The sequence below is a fragment of the Seriola lalandi genome, unplaced genomic scaffold, assembly GCF_002814215.2.
Source record: "Seriola lalandi dorsalis isolate HSWRI2012SDOR001 ecotype SW California unplaced genomic scaffold, Sedor1 jcf7180002054524, whole genome shotgun sequence".
NCBI lineage: Eukaryota > Metazoa > Chordata > Actinopteri > Carangiformes > Carangidae > Seriola > Seriola lalandi.
In genome coordinates, this window is record NW_019525077.1 from 1030503 (window position 1) to 1057700 (window position 27198).

The 27198-nt window shown below is 39.1% G+C and overlaps 1 long non-coding RNA gene and 1 other non-coding gene across 2 annotated transcripts in view; one reads left to right on the plus strand and one right to left on the minus strand.

Annotated features, from left to right (window-relative positions):
• The window catches only part of LOC111660958 (uncharacterized), a 75916-nt gene that overhangs the window by 39847 nt on the left and 8871 nt on the right, over window positions 1–27198 (plus strand). The window lies entirely within an intron of this gene.
• Window positions 9623–9704, minus strand: trnas-gcu (transfer RNA serine (anticodon GCU)). The gene has a single exon. It is a non-coding gene; the product is annotated as a tRNA-Ser (tRNA).

Below are 27198 nucleotides of genomic sequence, written 5' to 3' on the forward strand. Positions count from 1 at the left end.
TACAGAAGCTGCCTCGCATGAGAAGGAGAAGTAACACAACTTATTTTAAAAAGTGACATTACAGTGAACTCGTCTCAGCACAGAGATGAATGAAAAGGGTTCAAGCTTTGTGCTATAATGAAGTTCAGGAGAAACAAGCGACTGAGACAATAAATCGATCTTTCAGCTCCAGCGTCAGTCTGTGATTTTCTGTGAATTTCAGAGTTTCTGCTGTATCTCACGATGAAGTGCTTTTGTTCTGCCCACTTTACCCTCAGCCGCCCTTATCTATTTCTCCTTAAGTTAGTGATTTTACAAATTTGCTTAAATAACTTTGAACACCCCTCAGAGCAGGAGTTTTCCTTGCTGCGTACGTGCAGGTGAAGAGAGTGCACGAACCGCAGCAGAGTGAGGTTGTTTTTTTTGTTTTTTCCCCTTCAGAGAAAACCGCAGGCGAGAGAGAGCAATGCCGAAGTTAGCAATATATCTCCTACTGTTTTATAACTGAACACCAGTGGAAGATGGTGAGTGTAGACAGAATTACTTCCTCTTTGATTCTGATGGTTTGCTACCAAAACCCGATGTTTACGGAGGTTAGAGTTGAAATTAACAATTATTTCCATCATTGATTAATCTTCCCTGAATTGCAAAATACCTTCGACGTCTCTTCAGAGCCCAATATGTTGACTTTTAGTTGCTTGTTTTTTTCCAAAGATACATGTTGATTTTATTTTATTGATCACGTAAGTTAAAGTAAACAATCCTTACAAATGAGAAGCCAGAACAAGGGAATGTTTGGCAGCTTTACTCGCAACAATGATTTAAACGATGATAAATGATTAAACAAATTGTTTCAGCTTTGGTTGAAACACTGACATGAACTGCAATAATCTGACAAGTGCAGAAATGATTGATGAATAGATTAGTCGATCTATAGAAAATTTAATTTTGAGGATTAAATTATCCTTTAAGCAAAATATCCAACAGCTGCTTCCAGATTCAGAAATGTGGATTTTTTTTTTCCTGCCTTCTGTGGCTTAATGTAAATAATTTTTAATTGTAAATCAAATACCGTTGTGTTTTGGGCCAGTTTCACCTTGGCTGGTAATTTTTTTTACTTTTTTTTTTGACATGTTGATTAATTGATTCATCAGGAAACAAATATCCACATTGATCTTTTGCAGCCCTAAGTTTGATCTATTGATCTTCCTTGACTCATTTCAGTAGCCTTTTATAAATATTCATGTTCCTGTCTCCATGCTATGGACCAGAACCCATTAAATGACTGATGACAGATCTCCTTGCCACAAAGTTTTGTGGAAGCTTGTTTTAATTGGGTTTCTGTTTACCCCTGGAGTGTTTAGTATGCACTGTCAAGTAGTCAAAGCCTCCATTACAAACTCTACTTGTGTAGTAGTGACTAACATTTAAATAGTCTTATACAGGAATCTGAAAACGCTGTATTCTGTTCACACAATCATTTTCTTATTCACAGTATTGTCTGGAGTCTTTGTAAAAAGCATGTTATGTCTGACTGCAGTGCAGCTCCACCGGAAACTGACACATCCAGACAAATAAGGAAATCGTTGTTGTTTACAAGTGGACAACAAAAATGGGCCCCAATATAAAATCCATCTGTCCATAAACGGCTGTTTCTGAGGTGTGCAAGTGTTTTTAAAGTGGGTTCTTCCTCTAAGCTGACAGCGAATAAACAGCTGCGACAGCATCTACCCGTGAAATTGTAAAGTGCAGATTTGAATCAGATAAGTGTCGCTGTTGTGATTATGAATCCTGCTCATTATGTAACTGTAATCATGATTGTATATTACTTCACTCTGCTTGAGGACAATAGCAACATTGAGGTGAAAACATTTAATAATTTGTTGTCAAGACACGGCGTTCTGGGATTCACTGAAGTTTGTGCTGTAAAATATTTCTCTCCTGATTATTTAACAATCCCTCCTTTGTGACGGATGCCAATGGAAATGCCTTCGAGTAAGAGCCATTCTGGCTCCACGTCACTGGCAGTGATAAACCACAGCTGGTAAAAATCCCTGTATAGGCTTACTGACGCTTCCTCTGTGTGAAAGAGCTGAATAAAAAATAAATTTGAATAAAATATGACTGGGCAAATATAGGGCACGGGTGGCTAATTGAAGGAACAGAGGAAGTATGACCTGAAAGCTCTTTAATGTTCGCCCAACTCTGCGGTTTTAATGACTTATTTATCAAAACCTAGACGTGTTCTGATGGTCTCTGTGGGATGTGGAGAATATGTGTAATAATTGAAGCTGTTTCAGAAGGACTAAGGTGAGGTTAGACCGATTAATACTTGATTGATACTTTCAATCAGTTTTTTTTTTTCTCTTGGAAACCCCAGTGACCATAATATAAAATTTAATATGATCCCAGATGTGATTAGATGGCCTTAGACTGAAATATGCATGAGCAAGAACCCTGACACAAGTTATCCAATGTGAAACTGTCACCATAGACTTGCAAAATGCTTTTTGACTTTGGTCACAAAAGGTCTGAAGTGGAATAATTTTCTGAAACCAATTTTATGCAGAAACTTTGTCTAATTCCTGCAGAGACGGGCAAATTTTCCCACTCAGACAGAAAACTGAAAACCAGTGCCAACCCACAATGTGATTTGTGCATCCCCCAAAAGATGCTGTGGGGCCACAGCATTCCTTTAGATCAGATTCTATGCCTCTGCACCAGCGACAGACATGGCTGAAGGCATTATGTTTTGGGGTTTCCCGTCTGTATGGATGTCCGTCTGTCTGTCCCATTCTCATGAAGGCGCTATCTCAGTTACACCTTGAGGCAATTTCTTAAATTTTGTAACAAACATTCACTTGGACTCGAAGATAAACTGATTAGACTTTGGTGGTCAAAGGTCACTGTGACCTCATGTTCATCCCATTCTCGTGACTGCGATATATCGGGTATGCCTGGAGGGAATTTCATTACATCAGGCACAAACCTCCAAGGATGACCTGTTTAGATGTATGAGGTCAAAGGTCACTGTGATCTTGGCCATAACTCAGTTTATACACTGATAATGACAAAATACCCTTTATTCAAGTCTTTCAAAGTCTTTCCAACATATAGGCTGTTATGAATGTGGACAGACATGGGTGGAAACTGCTTGATGGAGGCGCACAACTGCGAGGCAGAGTCTAGTTTTAGGATTTGAAGTAGTTGTGAGATTCATCCCCAGATCACTTATTTCCCTTCATCTTTTTCCTACGTCATGTCGTCCGACTTGGTGTTGAAGCTGGGTCGACGTGGTTTCAGATGACATCTTTCTGGTCAAGCATCAAAGGTTTATGAGTCAATATTCCATCTGTCCATACACCAGCTTAAATATGTTGTTTTGAAATGGGGAAGAATTTGGTTTTCTTTTCTTTGGGAAAGGTTTTAAATCAGTCAAAAATAAGTCATAGAGGCCTTTGCTGCGTTTTTATGATAATTAGCAAATGTAAAAGTTTAACACATTCTCAACAATTTACAGAGAGAGATACAATAATATACTGTACCAGATTGTGATGTTGGTGTTTAGGAGCTTGGTTTTACCGAGGCAATGCACCGCACTATTTCTATATTAGGGTGTGCACATGGATATGTAATAATACATAATAATGATGTCAAAATCTGTGCATTGATTGTATCTGTCTGAACTGATAAAGACTGGAATTGGCTTCCTTCTTCTCATCCATTTTTTATCTTCACTAGAATCAGTGAGTTGCTTCCACAGTCGACAGCCGAGCTGATGGACGTTCTCACTCACAGCTGGTGATTTTTTTTATTTTTTATTACAGTTGTTTGACCGAGGAGAAATCATTGCAGTGTGGCATTCTTGCTCACGCACAATGTCACTCTGTATTATTTGGTAAAATGTGCCGACTCCTGAAAGTACAGTCACCTTCAGCCTTTCTTGGCTTTTAATGGAAATCGTTTGTGTCCAGTAGAGATGTAAATGTGGTTTGGGAGGCCCCCCTCCCCCCTCCCCCCACCCTGAGAGGATTAAAATTTCTTCTCCATGCCTCAATTCTTCATGCTGAAAATTAAACTATTGGAGCTTCAGCACTTTTACTCCTGGTGCCTCATAGTCGTACAACCAGTTGTCCAGATTAGTATGACTCACGTAGCATAAGTTATGTTGTATTACATATTGATTCAGAACTGCATTGATCCAGATATTATCTGGATTAAGATTTGCTTCACTCTCACTTAATGAATTTGTGTGTGTGTGTGTGTGTGTGTGTGTGTGTGTGTGTGTGTGTGTGTGTGTGTGTGTGTGTGTGTGTGTGTTAGGGCATTCACGAGTGCTGTATTTTAGTAGTCATTGACTACTCCCAAAAAGTAGTCGACTAGTCGATTAATCGCGGGAGAGCTATCATTTTTTTCACCCAATAACAATGATCAATTATCGTCAAAAACGTCTCTTACAACCAGTAAAGGGTGTAGGCGGGACCAACCTGGGGGTAGGTGAAATAACAGAGCCCTTGATTGGCTCTGAGAGGCTGTTTAAAAATGAGCCGCGATCTGATTGGACTAAATCCCCAGCAGCTTGTCTGACCTGGAGATACCGTTTGACTGCATGAGCGATTGCTCTCTTGCAGCGCAGCACAATGAAATTTACCAACAGACCTGTTATTTCCCTTTTTCTGTGGTCGGTGATCGGACGCTTGGAAAATTCTCCGATTGTCGTCTGCCTGCTTTGTTCACTCTGTTGGCGCATCTCCTCGTTGTTGCTGCTGTTGGCGCTAACCATGAGCGGGTGTAGCTTCAAATGGTCATGCATTGCGCTGGTACTTTGGTGGTACTTTACAGTAGCCTTATATATATTGCAGCTGACGGTTTTATCTGCCTTGGTAAAATATTTCCACACTGTTGACTGTCGAGCATCGGGGCGTACAGTCATGTTTCTCTTTGCCTCTTGTTTTCGCTGCATTTCTGTTGCTTTAGCGCCCAACAGTATCACATGTGACTTGTCAACAACTACAACAGCAAATACCCACAGCGCCCACAGCTGCATATCTGCTGTAGATGCATTGTAGATGCCATTGCTTTATTACTGCACCGTGCTAAAATCACAGATGAACGATTAGTCTACAGCAATGCACAGTGTCGACTAGTGGTTTTAATATTCGAATAGTCGACTAGTCGTGAAACCCCTAGTGTATATATATATATATATTTATTATTATTACTAATACTACTATCTTATGTTCTTGGAATTTGAAGTATTCATTTTTGCAAGTTGAAATTTAAAGTAAGGGATGTTTTATTTTATTGTTCAGGATGTGTGTCGGGTCATTCAGAATCTTCTGAGCCTCCCTAAGCACACGTTTGTTTTTGGTGATCAACAAACATTTGCCTGTTCAAGATAAACTCTACAGGGACTTAAACTAATCATAACCTCATAATTTAAACCTGGTTAGTTTAACCTCATTAACCAACTATCATACCCTCTTCATTATTGGTCACATGACCATCTTCGTCACTGCAGGCCTGAGGGATCTCTTAGTCAACAGGGTTGAAAGGGGAATCCATCAGCTGTGCACCTCTCATGTCACATTATCACACAGTATATTAGTATCTCTAATATTACAGCACCTACAACAGGACCTGAAGCTGTTCGTTTATCCCATAAATCATTTAACCGTGCCCCAAAGACACCTCATAACGTGAATAATTTTCACACCAGCAAACATTCACATTTTAACATTTTCGCTTCAGAAATCACTTAAACATCTAATCATTCACAGAAATTCTTTTTGATTACAGCTTTGAGAAAATCACATCTGCAAACAAGAAGCATACTAAGAAGTAGTAGGCTATAAAGCCATGCCAGCAGCTGTGTGAGGCTAAATGCTAATGCTGATATTTAGCAGATATAATTTATCCTGTGTTCATCAGCTTAGTTCAGTGTGTTGAAATTAAACGTCAAAGCAACTCATCCAATAGTAGTTATGATACTGAGATGATGCCTTCTGTCAGTGATGGAAAATAAAGTGTAGCTTCTAACAAAAAAACAGAGAAATCCCAGGATTTGCATGTTTAAAAACCAACTATCCCACTTTGATTTCACTTCATAGTTTTTTCTTACGTCATATCAGGTTTGATGTTTCATGTTGCTGCATGTAATAAAATAACCAGTGTAGTTACAGTACATGTAGCTGCTACACTGAGCATGCCTGTCTTCACTGTGAGATATTTCCCATCTTCCAGCTTCACAGCCTGGATGACATAATGGGAGAGCAGCGGGTGTGTAGAGGCTCTCTGCATGGCATGGACAACACAATCTTGTTCAAGGTTGATGTGATTATTGAAAGCCACCAGAAGATGAGTGTTTTTTTTTTTCTTTTTAAACAACACTTCTGTTCATCATTCCCCCAGACCACCCTCAGGCAGGTTCAGCCCCCAACCCCCCTGAAACCGACACACACTGTAGCTACGCCCCTGATTTCTCCTCAGCTGCATTGACGGGAACACACGCAAACACGAATTTATTTGGTTGCTTCCTCCCCGTGTGAACCAAGGCGAGGTAAAGACCTAAGAAAACATGCATATGCATCGTGTGGCAACATTGCGCGCCTTGCAATCCCTGCAACTTCACATGTGCTGGTGGAAAAGAAACTGCTACCAGCTCTATTTTACTCTTGATTGATCTCCCCTGCTGGCAACTTTGTGCATCAAAGTGCGGGAGTCTGAAGTTGACGCAGACTTAAGGGGCTGACAGGTAGAAAAAAAAAAAAAAAAAACAGGCATGACTGACTGCTCCTGGACAAAGAGTGTCCTGTGTACAAACGGAGATCGGTGCACCAAAGCGGAGAAAACTGGCAGGATGGAGAGGATGACAGGCGCACACCGAAACATTGTCAATGACCTGAAAGCTCTGCGCCCTCGCAGCCTGATGCAAGCACGTAACGAGCTTTAACCACAATGAAGTCCAACTCAACTTTAAGAATTCAATCAGAAGAGAAAATTAGTTTTTCAACATTCATTTCACAGATAAATATTAAACCTGTGGTTCCTGGCGTTTCATGGTTTGTACATAGTTTCTTTCAGTAAATAACGCCAGTAAAATAACTTGTCTTACCTTGGTTTATATCAAATCAAGCGGACGACGGGCTGTGAGGAAAAGAAAAGTAAAAACCGTCCACTTTCCTTTGACTAAGGCATACGTAGATTAAAAACTGAGGAAAATAGACAGACCAGAGTGGGGGAAAAAAAAGTCATGTATGTGATACTGTTAACAGCATCAGTCCGGTTTCACGTGCGTCGCTGGTTGGGGCTTCATGTGGCACAGGATGCGCTCAGCCGGCCGCTCAGAGCGCAAGTGGAGGATTTACAGCCGGATCCGTCCGTATTTGATGCGTGACGTCGGGACTGAAGGGGGTGGGATGAGAGCTAGATGAACAGGCTAATGGTTGAGTGATATCCCCTCTGATCTCTTCCAGCTGCCGCCTCTGAAATGTCAAGACTATGGCTTTTAAAAAGTCTGACGTGATGGTGAGAGTGCTGGTCACAGATGGATGTGAGCCGGCGCAGCGCGCTGCTGCTGCACATTTGTTTTAATAGTGTAAACAATCAGAATAAACGTCACTGCTGAGGATTGCTCTCTCACCTCTGTCTGAAATGTGCAAATAAATCCTCTTTGATGCATGTGAGAGTCTGTGTTGATGCCAAACCCCAAGTTGATAATTCAATAGATTAATTAAGTGGGAAATTAAATTAGTTTCAAAATGAGCAATTTAATTAAGCCAATGTGAAATCATTGTCATTGAACTACTGACAATCAACCACTACATAGGCCTACATTATTCAAACTACATGATTATAAAATATAGCCTGCAACAAGTGAGAAAACATCTTAAATATGTGTAATTTGACATTTGTTTATGTACAAGTTGAGATATTTCTGATTTTTAGGTTATAGTAATTACTTTTGTCATTAGCAGTTATGATGGACTTGATCAATTGAATCTGAATTGATGCCTCAAAGGCAAAGAGAATTATTAAGAATAATTGAGCAGAATTTTAGCTGAATGTGGTTCTGCACAAAGCTTTAATAGCTGCTGCTGCTTTCACAGTGTTTACTGCACATTAAACAACACCACACAGAGCTTTGAGACTTGAAGATGTGGACAGGAGTTGTGAAGTTTTAAGGGTGTAAATGCACAGAAAGTTGGTGAAGAGTAGCCACATGCTGCAGCTGATTGCCTACAGTCTACTTTAAAGTTAACTCACTGTCAAGTCAGCTTTTGATGCTTTAGCGAACTTGCCCTCTGCTGTCCTCTTGCTAAATCCAACGTTGTTCACCAAAGCTTTACAGTATGGCTGATAAAGTAAAAATCAGGACTAAGAATAAAACTGCTTCCTGCTAGTTTAGTGATTTAAAAGAGGTAGGCAGACGGCGTCGGCTTTTACATAGTAAAACGTTGATTAAAGAAAGTTCGGCTAATATGAGTAAAAGCTTTTATTGTAAGAAAAAAATTTGCTTAAAATGAAAACTTTGCATTAAGGACACTCCGTCTTTCAGTCGAGAACTGACCTTGATGTTAGTTTGCTCGACCTTATTCGAGTTCTTTTCAGCTCCACCTGCAACAGAGGAGAATGGCTGATAGGTGAGTTATATTAGGTTCAGTGGACTTCACTTTATATTCAACCCACATTGCTCCAGGCTCTTTAAGGACAGTTTCAACCTCCACTTTTCACTTTCTATGGGGTATTTATATCTTTTTATTTCATGTTGCATTAAAAGCAATACCTGAGTGAGAGAGGTCCAGGCCCTTGAAAGTCAGCTTTGAACTGGCAGATTGCGCAACAGATGAGACGTTTTGATGTTCCAGATTTACATTCTGCCTCATCTGCACCTAAAATGAATGCCACTGCTGGTTTGACGGTACAGTAATGCTCTCATGAATGCAACTCGGCTGAAGTTTGAGCAGTTTTTCCTGACTGAAATGTGAACAGATTATGGTGAATTTGACTCAAGCTGAGTGCATTAATAGACTCGTTTGGTATAGCAGCATGGAGTCGGTGATCAGTTCTCAGCTTGGCATGCCAGAAGCAAATCTGCTCATTGCAGACAGCATCAGGAAGAAACTGAAAAGGTATCAGAGACTGAAAGAAATGGAGATAGAAACGCAGTCATTCTCGATGGAGGAGGAAGGTTTGGCTCCTCACCTACTGTTTGTTGGTTTGTGAGAAATTTAGGGGAGAAAACCTTTTGTAGAAAAACGTGGGCTGTTTTACACCTGGTTGAAGGAGCTACTGGTGTTGAAAGTGAGGACTGTGGGATTATAGAACTGGTTTCTGGCCTGTAAGTGTAAATTTACAAATTGTCAGTACAAGTAATTCAGTATCTAAATGCTCTGTGTGGTCTATCTACAATGCATACATTTTCCATATTTTCGCTCCTTTGCTTTCTCTCAGCGGTGTCTTATTCTGAAAACATCAAGCTTTAATATTCTTGTCTGTGCTTGCCAGCATTCAGCTTGTGTGTCGCAGCTTTGGCTGCACAGGTCAGTTTCATGTTCATAAATAACTTCCTAAAACGTAAAGCCCTTGTTGTTATAATGGAGCCAGTTAGCATGGTGACACGGCAGGCTAAAGTAAACCCACTCGACGAGGATGGGATTCGAACCCACGCGTGCAGAGCACAATGGATTAGCAGTCCATCGCCTTAACCACTCGGCCACCTCGACCTGTTGACACAGTTTAGAGGAAAAAGATCATGTCGGTAATAAACCCAGGAGAATTTCCAGTTTCCCAATGGTTCACATAGGTACAGGGACATAAGGGAGCGAAATTTAGCCCTTACTCTGGAAAAGGGAATGAATTGAAATTGAAGTGTAGAGTTCATGTTTCTCAAGCCCCTTTCAGACCAGCAATACTTTGAGTGGTGACGGTGCATGATCAAGGAGCCAGGTTATGTGAATACTGTTTACATGCCTGATGAGTCTTCAGACTCATCGACCTTTAACTCAAACTGGATTGCCTTTCATTGTCTCACTGTTATGAGTTAAATCAGTCACTTAATATGCCATTGGGGCTGGTGGAGCCAGATTCACTGCCTTCCACACGATGCCACATCTTCAAGAACAGAAGCTAAAGTCTACCAGACAATGTGGGCATTGATCCCACTACCTCTCGCATGCTAAATGAGCGCTCTACCATTTAAGATAATTCTTCTTTGGCTAAATCATTGGTTAAATCACAGTAATTGTCAATTGTTTTTTTTTTTTTTTTTTTTAAATACACATCTAAATAATAGGCATGTCTTAATATACAAAGGTGGTTTCTAAGGTTAGGCCTGTTACTTACATCTAAATGTTTTATGAATGTAGAATTTATCTAAAAAAATATCAGTTATATAAAATAATTCCTGCAGTGATCAACCAAAGGAACCATTTTCCTTTTCTCAGTGGGAGTAGGTATGATCAGATATAACCCATGAAAGTTTACTCCACAGAGCTTTTGTATGATGACAATTGAAAAAGAAATTTACCAGCATCTCTCAATGCTCCTCTCTTGTTGAATTAAATCTGTGAACCATCTAATTGGATACCTCATCAGTTTTATTGATTTGAAAAAACAAATGTGGCAACGGCCTAACTTCACTCCTATAATTTCTTCTGAATAGCTTCACGAAAAGACGGCACAAGGTACGTGTACAAGGTCTGACTGAAAAAGTTGTTTATTTTTGCTTTTTTTTGCCCACAGCTATTTCAGCTCTGACTAGTGATAGATTTTCTGTTTTATTTGCTTCATAACTTTTCGGAAGAGAGACAACAGCAGCAAAAACTGGGTAACGGAGATCTGAAACTATGAATGTGAATAGCTTAGTTACAAAGGTGGTTGTCTCTGCCAAAAAGTTGATTTACCAGGACAATATTGTTGATGGATAACCCATGATTACTTGTTAGGAAAGCATCACATTTTACAAAAATTGTAGAAACCCTCTCCAACAAATGATGTAGCAAAGTTTTAGTTGACTCAATTCTTCTCTGAATTACTTTGCTTTTGTTGTTGTTGTTGTTGTTAAAGAAAACTGTAGGGGACAATTGAAGAGGTGGCCCCTGTCCTGCTTCTATTAGATTTTTGCAGGGAGCAGGAGAATTTAACAAGTTCTTATGTGTTCTCTGAACTAAAAGGACAAAAACTCTCAAAACATTGTTTACTCATTTTCTCTACCTCTTTAATTTCACCTTTAAAGCTATATAGTTATTCATTGTCCTTTGTCCGTGTTTCTCCTGCTCTCCTGTGATAAGATGTAAGTATAGAGAGGCACCGATGATCTAATAATGTTGATACGTAGCATCCCACCACACAAATGTAGGGCTCCAACTACTCGAACCCATAGGAGTGTCTACTGAAATAGTGCCCCTATGGCAGCAGGCGTACAGGACCTCGGTTGTCATGGTTACAATAATCGACAATCGAACTGTACCGAAAGTGGCGTACCTACCTTTGTCGCCTACTACTGTTTAACATTTCATCCTTTTTTCTTTTGTGTTTTTCATCATTTAAAGTTTTGTTTCTTGAATGTCTTCAGTTGTTTTTCTTATTCAATGTCTATCATGCCTTGAATTACCTCTGTCTAAAAAGTGCTGGATAAATAAATGCCTTGCTTTTTGAAGCGGCCACAAAGCAAAGCATTTCTAATACCCCTGGCTGGTTCTCTAGACATTTTATCTTAAAGTTTGAGCAAAGTTCAATCTAAAGAAGACGTAGTTCTTCTACACAAGCTTTTCCCAACAACAGTTTCCAACACCTTCCCAAAATGTATTCTAGGCAGAATGGGGACAACTTTGAAACAGTATTTAAACCATAAGAGTCGGACTTAGTGCTGCCTGTAAATGAGTTACACTGAATAATAAAAAGCTGAGCAAAAATGGAAAAAACAGCACAACATATTTGTGACTGCAAGGAGGAAATCCCAATCGGCAAATATACCACATTTGAGCTTTAAAATGCAATTAAAGATGTACAGTGTATTTCATCATAATAGCTGTGTTAATGTTCTGGCCCTTTTTGCATCATGTATTTGTTTTGTATTGTGCATCATGTATTTTTTTTACACTACATTAAGTACATAAATGGACAGAATTAAATCTTTTAATCCCTTTTGGTTTTTTTGATACAGGATTAGATGTCAGATATGAAATCTGAATTGGAGTATTTAAATGTAAACGATAAGCCAAACTTTAGCCCAAAGCTGGATGTGTGTGTTGTGCAGGCTACTGTTTGAGACGCTGGAACCTTTTTTTTTTTTTTCTTTCTTTATTCCAATTCAAGCACTGATGAAAGTTACCATGGTAACAAGACAGTAGGCTGCAGATGACAGTTTGTTTGCAGATAAATTCACAATACAGTGCATGAGTTCTGGGTTTGCAGTTTGTGGACCAAGTTCTAAGCACAAATCAAATGAGAGTTAATTGAACTTTAGAGATGCTGATGTTTCAGTTTTGGATAAAAAAATGTAATAGTCACAAATGTTTTGGTCCTCTCACCCTTCCTGGCATTGGCTCTGAGTGCACATGAACTCCTCCAGACCTTGACCTTTGTCACTGTCCAATAATAACCTTGTTGTTTGGAATTTTTTCAGTTTCAGTGTAATCCAGGCACGAGCAGGAAGTCATTCAATTATTGTCAATTTAACTCATTGATTATTTTACCATTGCTATGAATTCTCTGTGCACAGATAATTGCAGAGTCTCAAATAAAATCCACAGTCATGTTCTGGAGCAAATAAAAGGCTAATTCTGAGGCCAGGATAATGAATATGATAATATAATGGAGGGGGGGGGGAAACAATGCCTGCCAATGATTAAAAAAATTAAAAATGGTAGCGCGTTTGCTTTGCATTTGAGAGGTAGTGGCTTCAATGTCCACACTCTCCAGTAGACTTTGGCTTCTGTTCTTGAAAAGGAGACAATGTGTGAAAATCAGTGAGTGATGCACAAAATATACGTTTCAAATCAGGTACCAGTGAGGCAATGAAATGCAGTTCAGGAAGTGAAGTTTGTGGGTTTCATCAGGCTCGTAAACACTGCTCAGAGGTTTATTGTACTTCAAGACAAACTGATATAACTTCAACGCTGTGGCAGTTGTTTTGTCATTTCCTATGACGATTGATAGTTTAAAAGTTTAAATATGCTGTTCACGCTACATTTGGTTCCCCAAAACAAATGCGCCTGAGCTCAAGTCAGTGGTTTGAATGCTTACTAAAGATTACTTTCTTGTTTTTCAGGGTGGAGAAAGGGTCTTTTCGATTTGTATTCATGACTGTGACGGCTGGAAATTCTTCTGTGTTCTTCACACATTATCTCTTGTCATCAACAACAGAACAGAGGAATCTGAAGTCTTCTGGAGAATAGTCTGCCATTTGAGCTAATTCCCTATCAATTCAACACACCACAAAAACTCCACTCTTCTCAAAATGTCCTTTAGAAACCACAACAACATTTTTAACAAAATCCAAATAGGGTTTAAAATGCACCACAGCAGTTCGACCTCTCTCCTCTGAGGGTTACAAATGTACTAGAGTTGTATCTCCTGGAAATCAGAGCTGAAATGATTAGTAACAGAAAGTTAATGAGCAACATTTTTGATAATCCATAAGTATAAGATTTACCTTCTCAGCAAAATGCCAAAATTAAATGGTTCTAACTTCTTCAGTGTAAATACTGGCTGCTGTTGTGATAGTATTTTTGATAACGTTGGGTTTTCAGACAAAACGAGACATCTGTCGACACCAAATTGGAACAAAATTGTCCTCAGTATTTGGTGACAATTTATTGAAACTCATTAGTTAAGCAACAAAATAAATGGAAGATCAATCAGTTGTGAAAAACATAAGCATGATTGCTTGGGTTTGGTTTACATGAAGAGTGAAACATTTGGATGATAAAATCCTGCAATCAAATTTGTCCGTATTCGGTCTGAACCTACATGGAAGTATCAGGTCAAGGTTAGATTTGAGGCAGTATTTTATTTTGATTATATTTGCCTTCAGTGAAGTCTGTTTTGCAAAAACACAGAGAAAACACTCTTTTTGAAGAACAACTTAATTCCTCATCACGCACATATTTCAGTAATCTTGTAGTTCCTCTTCAAAATACAGAAGCATTTGGGCACATTTTGGATTTACTTACTCAATAAACCAACTCTGGTCAGGTGAAGAAAATCACTCAGTCCATTGTCTGTTTTGTTTTGGAAAGCCCTGCCCAGGGTGCTAATGATGCAGCACAGAGTCAGTTCTCCACTGCTGGAGACATAACCTCAAGGACAGCACAGTGGAGGGCACCACTTATTTTTCCTTTTCCTCTCTTTACTCCAGAACACACACACATACAAACTTAACTTCTGTTTTATCAAAAACCATTTAAGCAGTGCTGCTGGTCAGTAAATTACACACAGGTAGAAGACCGGAAGATGCTTCCAAACTGATGCAGTTAACAAATTTGAGATTAAAAAGCTGCGACACACAGAGATCTTCATCCAGAGCTCTTAGCTAAACCGCCAGCTGTGAACACTGTGCTGAGAACACGCATACATGGTTCTCACAGAGTTTAGTGAAGTAAATGCCTAAAAACAGCAGCCTCTTTCTATTTTCATCAAAATGCGCCAAATCAGTTCTGGATGAAATGGTGAGACTGCCAAAGATTCAAATCTTTGACACACATCTCCCCCACCTCGCTACCTCCCTCACAACCCTGTCAGAGCACTGCTCGATCATCACTGCTTTCTCTGACCGTCAACAGCAGACATGTTTCAGCCTTGTGAATGTCTTGATAATACTGCACATCTGGAGGAGTGCTGCAGTTACATACATAACTCTCATTTTCATGTCTTCACCAGTTTTTATAACTGCTGGCATTTCTGCGTGGTATCACTTGATTTTCTGTGGAACTGTAGAATGCGACCAGAATGAACTGATAGTGAATATGGACAGGTTCTTTATTACACTAACTAAAACGTTGACTTGTTGAGACTTACGTTTTTCATTAAATTCTCAGGTGTCATGAGGATGTCAAAGACCGGAAACTTTCTTCAGTGAAACAGGGTTCCTCATTTTTGGCTTCTACGTTCAGTCAGTTTTTTAGGAAATCAAGGCATCACTTTTGATTTCTGTCTTAAAATGTGAAAACCTGTGTCAGACAGTGATAAGTAGTAGCTTCTCCCACAGAGATCCATCGCAAAAATAAATTTCTTTCTTGTACAGACCTGGAGACTGTTTGTTTTATATACTTTTAGTCTTCAGTGACTTGATCTCCGTTTATGTGCGATAACTTTGTTATCGATATTTGGATGTTTTTCGGCAAGTGTTGCTACCGTTAGCTCAACTATCTATCTTTCTTTCTAAAAAGCTCAAACTAAACCTCCACTTCATGTGGTCACTCCACAATGTCAGAGGAAGTTAACTCTGGGGGATGGGTGGTCCCATGGTTGTGGGATAAATGCACAATGGGGTCACCAAAGGGGCACGGCAGGATTAAAGTATGGATCCTGATTGGAACAGACATCAGTGTCGAGCTCAGCTGATAACAACTGAAAGGCTCGCCTCTCGACACCTGACAGGGAGCGACGCTCAGGGCCGCGGCTTCATCAGCATCGCAAATTGTGGTTCTATCTATATCTGCTCATGCACACATTTGAACACAAGCACACAAGCTCTGACTGTGTCATAGAGCTTGTGATGGACAGATCAGTAGTCGTCTTTCATTTAAAACAAAGCCGGTAACTATTGTTCATGTTCAGTATAAAATGAAAACGCATGGTTTATTTGCTCTGCTGTGTTTTTCTGTTAGTGCTTCTTATACAGACTGAACGTTGCAGAATCACAGCACTGCATCTGGCAGAATACAATTCCTTGAGAAATAGTGCTCATATTTAGGGATGCAATTAAAAACTATTTTCAAGCTTTCAATTATTATTTTCAATTACCTGATTAAGAGTTAAGTCTATAAAATGTCAGCAAATAGTGAAAAACGCCTGTAATAAGTGTCTGAGTATAGACCATTGGTGGCAAAAGTGGCAAATTCTCACATTTTTGCAATCAAAGAAAGACAATAATGCATATTAATCTTCTGTCGATCAACTCATTGATTTATGAACTCATCTTTGTAGCTTTACTTGTAATTTTTCCGGATGAAAATAGTCAAATTATGATTGAAAATCTAAAAAAACTACCGACATCTTGAACCAAGAAATGTTTAAAGTCTAATGCAAGTTCATGTTTTTCCTTTTGTTCTATTATCTGCATAAAATGCACAGAAAATATGATTTACCTGCATTCCTGTTTTTGTTAAAGAATGAGCATTAATCAATATTTTTCTTACTATTGTTTTGCAATACTTTACAACTTACTCAGTATTCTCAAAACAGGAAGTAGTGCATTTTGCAGGGGACTATTTTTGGCAGCAGATAATTACATATTTGGTGCTGTAGTGAGTGTTTCTGGCAGCAGGAGCGTTTATCTGGGATTAAGTCAAAAGAAACTACAGGGGCTGTTTTCATGGTGAGGAAGAAATGTCGCCCAGTGAAACACTTCACTTCAGTGACGCACAAAAACTATTAAAACCACAACAATGGAGTTGTAATGCTCAGGGGAATAAGATATATTGAGTGTTGGCTCCACAAACAATATTTGACCTGAGGATCAAGTCATTGTTTGCTTTGGTCTTTTCATGGGGTTTGTTGACAATAAGAAAAATATAGAATAGCACCAGATTTGCCCTTTAAGAGCAGAAATCTCACGACTTTCTGACTTGGGGCTTGTTTTGGGGATTCTCCTAAAGACGTTTTAATTTTTCTCTCAAGTTTAAAAAGATAGTCAACTCTCAGGTGATTGTATATTCTACCAAACACTGTCACGCTGCCATCTCTCAGGAAGATATATTCCCTGCGAGGTAAAGCTTGCTTTGGCTTATGCAAACAAACCCACATGTCGAAAGGAAATTACACTGAAATCTCACATCGTGTTTATTACATCAGCATATGAATTTCAACATGTTGAGAGGAATTGTGTCTTTATGAATAGTACATCATGAAGAAGGCTTTTATTTTTCTGTATTATGAGAAAATGCAGGTAAAGTGTAGAGCGACACAATGAAGTCTATGATTCACTTCTTAGATTTTGAGAATCTGCTGTGAAAAAGGAAGAAACTCCAAATAACATTAATGCTATTTTTGATGCTGCATAACAAAGGTAAAAGATGCAGCTGCAGATTGTTTGTACAGCTGCTATTTTTGCATCTGACACAATAACAACAACAAGACAGGCTCGTTTTCCATCCAGAACCAAACTGGAAGAGCAAAGGTATGAAGAAGTGGCAGTACTGGGATTTAATGGCTGCACAGCTGCAATCCAGGTTATCTTGCAGTTTATCCAGCAGGAATCACAAGCTGCTTGGAACCTTTGAAATTCAAATATCAATATAAAAATCCAGGAAGCCAATTAATGAGTAAGGGTTGTTCCACAGGAAGCCCCCCCTCCCCCCTCTTTCTCTCTTTTTCCTTATCGCTGCTCTCACCTCTGATCCCCGCAGGAGGGTTATTCATCAATGCCTTCTTCAGGGTGCAGCGCGGATTAGACCAGCACATGTACTTTAAAATAATAGAGAGAAACAAGCTCTTTTTTCTTTCATGTCACTTTTCAAAGTTGGTTTATAAATTGGTGATGAATACAAACACGAAGTTTATTTTGGAAATAATGAAACTGTCAGTCTTGAATAAAGCTGGTTACATAAGAACTGGGAAAAGACAAAAAGCTATGAACAGTCTCTAGACATTCAGAACAGAAGCAGTTTAGAAGATGCCATTTCCAACAAGCACATTGTTTCATTTTTAAGAAGTCGGGGCGGCAAAGTCACGTTCACCTTTTTCATTTTCAGTCTAGACATATGGGACGACCAAAGTGCCCTTGATTGAGGATTTAAGAGCAAAGAGACAACTCACTTTCCCTGGATGTTTCTTTCTGAATCGTTGTTCTCAGGCGCTGACCGTGACCTCACATTGTGTAAATTACGCCAAGAGAAATTTCAGGGGCATTCAGAGGGAAGGCAGATTACAGTGCTGCACAGGTCGTCAAGTTCAGTCCCAACCCCCAAAAAACAGAAGAGAACAAGCAAAAGAGCAGCTGTTCACCATATTCATATATTTAAAAACAAAAAGCTGCATAATTTTCCGCTTAACATTTACAATTTGTTTTTCATTTAATTCTGACAAAGTAAATTCATAAATATAATAAAATATATTTTGTATTTCTCTTTGATTTGTTTTAATTTAGGCATTTTAAATCTCCCATACATTTTATGGTCCAAAAACTGCATCTTATCAAATTTGTTATTGAACTGTATTTACTTCATATTTACTATATTTTACTATATTAACTCGTAAAGGATGAAAAGACAATAACTGTTATTTTACCCCATCAATAGGTGATTTCCTGGGAGGGATGTTGACAGCAGGAGAAACACAGGATTAACTAATGAGATGGCTGATGGCTGAACTCCATGTGGCTGCTTCAGTTTCATTGCCTTGCTGCGCTGCGACACTTTAATAGGTCACCCGTAATTTTCCTTTAATGACAAGTTAAAATGTGCGCTGTGAAAGAAGCCTGTTGGTGAGAGGCTCGTTGGACCAGAACTCTGAAACTAAACAGATGTGATCAACAAAACAGATGAAACTTAATTAACTGAATAAATGCAGCGTGACAGAAAGCCGTGTTTTCCTTTCATGATCAACACGAGAGAAAACGAGCTGGAGTCTGTCGTGCTGCTTGTCATTCAGCCTCTGTAGGTAATTAGGTTTCATGCGTATTATTGTTTACAGGTGTTAAAATCTTTGGCTCGTCTCTGAGTTTACTGGAAAAACTACAAGGATTACAGAAGAGTACAGTACATGGTTCTAAGATTTCTCTCAGGCACTTCCATTATACAGGTGCATATTAGATTATGTAAATGAGCCATTATACAACATGCGTGAAAGCATCCTATCATATATCCTATTGCCATTGCCTCAAACAGCAGTTGTTATGGCACCGACTGTACAGTTGGATCAACAAGGCAGATTTTATGCAAAACAAACGTTTGTGAGTGCCTTCCAGAAAAATAAACAACAAAAAAAAAAGAAGTTATGAGCTTTTGTTTGATATTTATGAATGTAATTGGGACGTTGACCTCTCATGTGAACTGGAAAACAAACAACAAAACTGGCAGGAAACAAGAAGCTGGTAAACTGCTTGTTTCCTGCTGGGAGGTGAGCGGCAGAGGAGCTGTTGTCTCATAATCCAGTGCATCAGGTTTCAGTGCAAAGCCACATTTCACTTGATGTTCACCTCACTTTTATCAACTTCATTGCTCTCCAGCTCCGTCTGTAGACTATATGATTCCCTCATCTACCCATCCACCGTCTTATCGAGATTTTGAATTTTGCCTGTGTTTTCCCCCTTTTTCATATATTAGCAAAGTAAACTCTTATTGTTTGTCGTCTCCTTTGAAAGGTTTATGCTGAACAAAAGTTACAGAGGCACAAACATGGCAGAAATCCGATTTCTTTTGTTTTTTGTTTGTGTGTTTGTTTTTGGCATAAAAAGAGAATATAAGGCCACAGCCACAAGTCTGAACCAACCCTGTGTCCGCAGCTGTTGCAGTGATATGTGATATCCTAAAAGGCTTTGCACAGATAGAAGCAGGAGACTTGGAGCTGTCAAACAGTGATTTGTCAAGGTCGTGTGAAAACTGAGCTGAGTACAGATCGAAAACACACCTAAAGCACCATCCAGGCAAGAGCATCCCACATGGGGGACGGTGTATTTTAAACTGGGTAAGAATTATTGCTGCATACAGATGGGAAATTCTGAGAACAGGATATAATTTGCCAACTTCGGTGGATATGATGCTAAACAGTTATTTTAGTGGCTGCATATGGAGAAAGGAGCATTTTAGTGACATTTTCTGACGGTTTATTGAGTAAAATGTGGTGAAATCCAAAAAAAGACTATAATGTGTCTGCAAAAAACCTCATGATTGTGATGAGGCTGATGAATGCTGCTTTAGAATAAGAGGAGGGAAAATCTACTTTGGGGATGTGTCATGTGTTCAGCTACAACAGCAACAACAAGAGCAAGACTTGCAAAGTACCATCGTCACTTGTTATCCTCATACTAAAAGTGCGTTCCAGGTAGCAGGAGAACTTCAACATGAACTAAGGTGATGAAAAAGGAAGGGTACCGTGGATCCTTCATGCTCACTGACACAGCGTTCTGCTTTTTCTGCCCTTTTATTCTGTCAGAGCAGGAGACCGAGGAGCTGCCGGTGCTGCTGTCAGTTCTGATGGCTTTCCTCTCCTGTCGGTATCACTGCTCCTCATTTGTGTGTTAGTGAGGCCCCTCAGTTGGTGTGAAGGGAGATGAGTGTTGTCGGAACAAACCTCCTCTACAGAATGTCTAGAGCTGCAGATGGACCTACTCGTGTCTCTGTTTTCAATTAACATCTGCCTGTGCGCAAAAAAACATAAAGCCGTTCAGTTAGTGCGAACCAGCAGATGTTTTCACAGAACGTTTCTCACACAAAGGCAAATATAATGCCTTCCTAAACTGCCTATGGGTTGAATCACCACTGTGTCATATCGGCTAAAAAAAAAAAGGAAAATTAAGCAAAGGACGAGTGTAAACTGTCAATTCACTCCCTCTTTCCCTCCGTTCCTTTAAGTGCATGTATTGTCTTCCTGTTGTTCGGCAGCTCTGTCTTTGTGCCGTAATTGTTCAGCTGCATTACAGAGATGCTTTCACGCTGATTAAAGCCCTCGGATGTTAATAGATGATGAACATGGAGTCCTGCATTCTGCCTGTCGATTCTCTCTTGCCGCAGGTTTACAACGTGTCTCGTGCTGCAAAACGCAATTTGTTACTAAAGTTATTTCAGTTTAATTAAAACAGCTGTTTAACCTGTCTCATTACTAGCCCGGCTTTGTCACAGTCACGACTGGCTGTGGAAGATAGGTCGATATGTTGATGCCTTCAGTGTCAGTTTTTACCCATTAAAGAAGTAAAAACATCAGAGTAAGTGCAGGTTTGTTGAGTGAAACCCCAAGGACATTGTTTTTGTTTTGTACTATAATCGTAAGAACTAATTGGCACAGTTAGCACAAATTACAGATGTAGTTTCAGTAACGGTTTGTCATATTAAAGTGAACAAAGGCAATATTTCCTTTTATGATTTTTAAGTATTGGACTGAACTTAAAGTGGCCGTCATGTTGTGCTCCTGTTTCTACCTGTTTCAGAGAGCAGGGAGGTGCAGTTTTAGAGGTGTAGTTTCACAGCTGTGGTTGTGGTTGGTAAAAGCTCACAGGGTGTCGGAAAAATACAGGAAGTCCATTTAGGTCACTTCTTCACCCTGAAAATTGACACTGCTGATGAATGATCCTGCTCTTGTTTGTCATGTGAACTATTGTTAATTGATTCTCTTTTATCTTTTTATCAGTGTGATGTTATTCAGCCGTCGGCACAGGTTTTGTTATCCGTGATATTTAGAAACTCCTGGACTTTGTTTGGTTGGCTGTCAGTGATGATGTAGACAATCACCTTCCTTTATCGGCCTACTCACAGTACGACGTCAGAGCCGGTGAGACAAACCCTCTTTGAAGAAAGAAAGCCGGCCTTATGTGGCTTTGCTCTGTTGATGGTCTAACAAAACATTTCTCCCTTTGATTTGCGCCATGATATATAAATGATGTCTCAGTTTTGAAGCTTCATGAGTAGGTTTGGATAATATTTGTCTTTGGAGTTAAACTAAATAATCAATTCACTGTGATGAGGACGTGTTATGTCTGGATTAATAGATAATGTTTATCCTTTTTCCTGTTGTCGGGTACACCGATTCAAACTGGACCTTATTCAAAGAATGGACGGGCCCTTCGATTGGTTGGTGTTTGTGGAGCCAGACTGTTCCTAGGATGACATTATCCCACCTGAGTATTTAACACAAGCTATACCACATTTACTTTTATGTTCTTAGCAAGGTCTTGCTCAGGATAAAGTCTTACGTTGCTTTTAGACAACGAGTTGTTATTTTAAATGGACGAAAGCACTGTACAACTGACCCCACTCCAGATTCTGAAATGAAGAGGGCTGTAGGTGAAAATAGATAGTTGGTGATTAATATAGTAAAATTTAAGCTAATAATATATATAGTTTATTGACCCAGACCGTCTCTTTTAATTGATACATTTGTTCTCTACTGGTGAAGAGGAGTAAAATTCAGGGAAACTGAACACTAGTAAAACTGGCTCCTGCCTTTTTTTCCTTGATGTGTTTACACATGTTGTAAAAGCTGCAGTTTTTCCTGAAAAAAATCCAATGTACATCTCCTTCCACTACTGTTATATCATTAATTAGAAAGTGCTGCATCAAAATAAGAAAATAAGCTGGCAGCGGTAATTCTCCAGTTGGTTCCATTAAACCACTTCAGGAGGCAGAGGTCACAACGAGACGATGTAATTAACAGAGCGCCAGTCAAACACTGCTGATGTTTAAGTCACGTGTTTCACGTGCATCATCATTTATTCACCAAGTCTGTTTCCACTGCACTGTGGCACGTTTTTGCTTTTATCAATACGCCAACTTTTCCACCCGCAGCCAAGTGGAAAGACTGTTCAGTGATATTTAGACGTCTTTTTGAATCTCCAGTGATTCCACTCAGGCGAAAAATGAAAATGTGCATAAAAACAGGTGGATGGACACCCACACACCGTTGACCTCTTTACACACTGATGAAATATGCAGGTAAATCAACAGTGTGTGGGACTCTGGCGTCCTCCAGGAGTGAGAAAGAAAATACTCGAGCAAATCAACAAAAGAAACTTTTCCTGACAAAAGAAACTATACAAATGCTATTTGAAATCTAATGTGTGAATTTCTCTAGCTGCATAAAATTATATTGAACTGAAAATAAAGAAAATAATTCTCCACCAACACAGTAACCTCCAGTGAAAACCACCAGTCACTTTCTGCATTTGGTGCCAGACTCTGCTGAATAAATCAGACGTGATGACGTGCTGCTGGATTCAGGAGAAGTGACAGATCGGCCTCGTTGCTGCCAACCTGATGAACAGGCCGGTGAGGGCTGATCAAATTGCTCTCAATATTTTCCACACAGGACAAACATATGCACAGCCATTCACTGTCACCGTTGACATTACTGCTGAATGAGTAAGAGCACATTATCTGCCGTGCCAGGGTGTAAATAATCTTTAATTTATTTCATTTTTAATTTTTCTTATAGATCAGAAATGCTAATCAAAGTTTTACCTGTTCTAATAGTCGTCTTGACAGATTTGCAAAATCTGTGACATTATTTGTAATATTAATTCCTTCTATAAAGAGAATTGATGCCAAATATTTATCACAGAAATACAGACAGCAAAAGTTTTTAGCTGCTTTCAATGCGTGTCAGAGCAGCAAGAATTTCAATAAGTCCCTCTGTAAAAGATGAACAACACATAACATGGACTGAAGCGTCCCTTAACCAAAAGACTTTACTCTGGATTTGATAATATTGTCTATAACATTTCAGAAGGCATTAGAGAGAAATGGCAAATCAAGGCAAAATTGCGATGAAATGGATTTCTTTGCCAGTAAGTGGCAGACAGAAATGAAAGCCGTATCCGCGTGGAATGAAAGAGCCGGCGGTTCATTTCATAAATGAGATCACACTGATTTTTCTAAAGGCAGAAGTGTTATCGGCTGCTGGGTTTCCTCCAACGCCACATCCAGCACTTGAGACATCCTTAAAAGCCAACATGTGGAGGGGGAGTATTGACTCGTGTTTGGTCAAAGATGTTTTAGAGAGTGAAACGATTGTTACATAAAAGTGAATTTCACCGTTTACTTATGAGACTATTAACTTTAAAAAAAAGTTAAAAAAGGTTTTTGTTTTTTTTTTCTCGAAGGAGAGCACTGAGGTTCAGATCTCCACGCTGTGTGTGAAGGGGTCATAGCGCTGGAGTGAGGCACATCTGCAGCGCACACTCTGTCAGGGCCGGCATTAAATACACATGAAACCAGTTGAGTAATGTTTTTTTTTTTTTAACTTTAGTTATGTTAAGCTACATGACCTGCAGCACTTCCTGTTGCTTTGTCTTTCTTTATATTGTTTTGTTTTTACTTTGTTAATTGTTTTACACCAAAACTCCAAAGCAGATTCCTCGTATGTGAAAACCTATTTGGCAATAAACCTGCTTGTGATTCTGATTCTACCTTTTTCTAAAGACATAGTAAAGGCAGTTTTATCTTTGGAGTATTAAACTTAAACTGAACAGCATGTTTTTTTTGTTCTCCTCTCTAAATTACAAAGAAAATCTTTAACCAAATGGAAGAAATTTACATTTAACATTTATTCCTTTTGATTCACTCTAATCTGCCTATTACTTATAGATTAATCAATTCATTGTTTGGTTTATAAAGCAACAGTACAATATCATAATCAACTTATACTCAACCTGCGTTTTAAATTCCACTTCAGTGTAAGTAAAATAAGTAAAAGCATTACAGGCAAACAACAGTAGCAGCTGTGGCCCAGTGCTGGCCCAGTGCTGGCCCAGTGATGGCTGGCGGCTCTAACTCTAAAGATAATGTCTAAAATGCACTTTTTAACAACCAACTTTTCATCATCTGAACAGTTACAAACAACTTTCAGTGAAATAAAAGGTGGCAAATTTAAAGTGCAGTGACAGAGCAGCAGCTGTTACATGTTACAGTCTCCTCGTCGCTCCACACAGATCTGTTATTTTTGTCTCTTCAGTGGAGATTAAAGTCTCATGCTTCATGTACTTTATGATTTATTTACTAAAGTCTTTTTCTTTCTTTGCACATTCTGCTTTTATCAGTACAACAACTTTTCCACCTTTAGCAAAGAACAAACTTTTTTTGTGATATTTTTTAGACTTTTTTTTTTTTTTAAATCTTCAGCAGGTTTAAATGAGAATATAAAAGCAGGTCACTTCAGCACCAGTGCTAATAAAACAATGCTTATGTTTTAAGCTTTAGTTAGAAGCTCAGCTTTGTTTAAACTGTGTCTATATGAGGCTGTCGAACACATTTGCCACCCACAGGCCTGAACACCAGCAAAGACCTTTTTTTCTTTCCCTCTGTAATAAAAATGTTCCTACTCGTTGCATTATAACATTTTAACAACACATTCTTAGAAGTAAATTGTTTTATGGATTTTACATTCATAATATCTTCAAATATGATGCAGACAATATAAAGAAATGATACATAGATTAAAAAAAAGGGAATCAACAGTCCATTGATTGTGATTTCAGCCTGATTTTGTAGCATAAACACAATTCAAAGTCTTTAAATAAGACATAAGGTATCAAAACATATAGCATAAGGAAGATGAACCAAAATATAAATACAACCAAATTAAAGTTTATAATTGAAGTTTATAATGAAACTCAAGAATAGAAAAAATAACAGACAGGAGTGAAAGTTATAGTGCAGAAATAGTTTAGTTTGGTTCCACTGACTATATGTGGAGCAGACTTTCGTTTTTAAGCCTCAGAAGAAGAGTAAGCGCAGCAGCCCCAGATCGCCTGAGTGGTCTGGAGGTTGTGTAACACAGAAATAGATAAAAGATGTATTTTACACCATGTAGACATGTAATAGTATTTTAATATCAGTCTTTATCTGAGGTGTAGGAGGAGTAGTGTGATTTTTTTAGTAAGAGCTGGAGATGTCTGTACAAATGTGTTAAGAAACCATTTCAGCTAAAATGAGAATAATTGTAGTAATCACAGGTCTGGACGTCGCACTCCAAGCAGGCGTGACTTTAAAATCTTTTCCCTTCATTGTAACTTAGGCAGTTACATGCGAGTACATCTCTCTCTCTCTCTCTCTCTCTCTCTCTCTCTCTCTCTCTCTCTCTCTCTCTCTCTCTCTCTCTCATATTCAGATCCAGTGTGACTGGAACCAAACGTGTGTGAGTCAGACAGTAAATCCAGCTCGTCAGGATGAGGCAGTCAAGGCCACACAATTCACTAAACTGACATTTAATGTGCGTCTTGATCCAGGTCTGCATTAAAAAAAAAAAAAAAACTCAAATTAATTCATAATGATGGTTATTTTTGAAGAGCACTTAAATCCTGAACCAGGATGAAATGTTCCAAATTTCAAGTGAGTCAGACTCATTACTGTTGAGCTGTGACTTTTTGAATTCGTCATATTTCTGTAAATATTTACATAGAATCTAGTAGAGGTGTTCGGAAACAACACATCTTTATGTGTTACTGGACATGGTTTATTCTAAAAGGCATTTACCTGGAACCAGGTGGAATCCAGGAAAAACAAATGTATTCACTGAATGTTTTAGGACTAATGAGACAGTGTTTTATAAACAGCAGTCTGATGTCTGAACAGAAACAAGTGGAGTCCTCAGAGTGAACGTATTCTTAAAAATCATGCAAATTTGCATCCAACATGAGGCTGCGAACATTTTTCAATCATCTGTGTCAGTCATATGAATTTATTCAGACGTGTTATTCAAACCTAAGATGCAAGATCAAGTCTCCACGCATAGTTTTACCTGCTGTGACATCACTACCAGGTGTGTAACCACAGCAGTTTGTAGCTGGTGAAGCAGCTTAGCTCTAAGGATGGTGTCTGTCAGTCAGTCAGTCCGACACTCCCTCGGTCCTTCTTGTACAGACAGTCACGGTCCCTGGAGGATGAACTTTTCCTCTTGCACCCCTGTGAAGTTCTAGGCTTTGAGGAAACATCTGGATGGGATTCGCTAACTTCGATCATTTCCTCTTGCGCCACCAGCAGGTCAAAGTTTTCACTCATCCAGTGAAACATCTCAACATCTACTTTGTGAAAAACATTGGCGGCCCCATGATTTCTCACGGGAGCAGACGCTGATGGTGTTGCCGCTCTGCAAACGTCGCTGCACCTCCTAAGCAGACTGGCTGCAGAGTTGTGTGCGGCAGCTTGGTCTTCATTTCAGCGCCCACGGTAACGGGTTAGGGCGGGAAAACAGCCTGTGTGATCTAGGGTTGCACGGTATACCGGTACCAGTATAGTACCGCGATACTAGAGTTTTGAAAACGGTACTATACCAGCATTTAAAAACAAACGGTACTTTTATTTCATTTTATTGAATGCAAATGAATTGGTAAATTGGAGCCTGTCT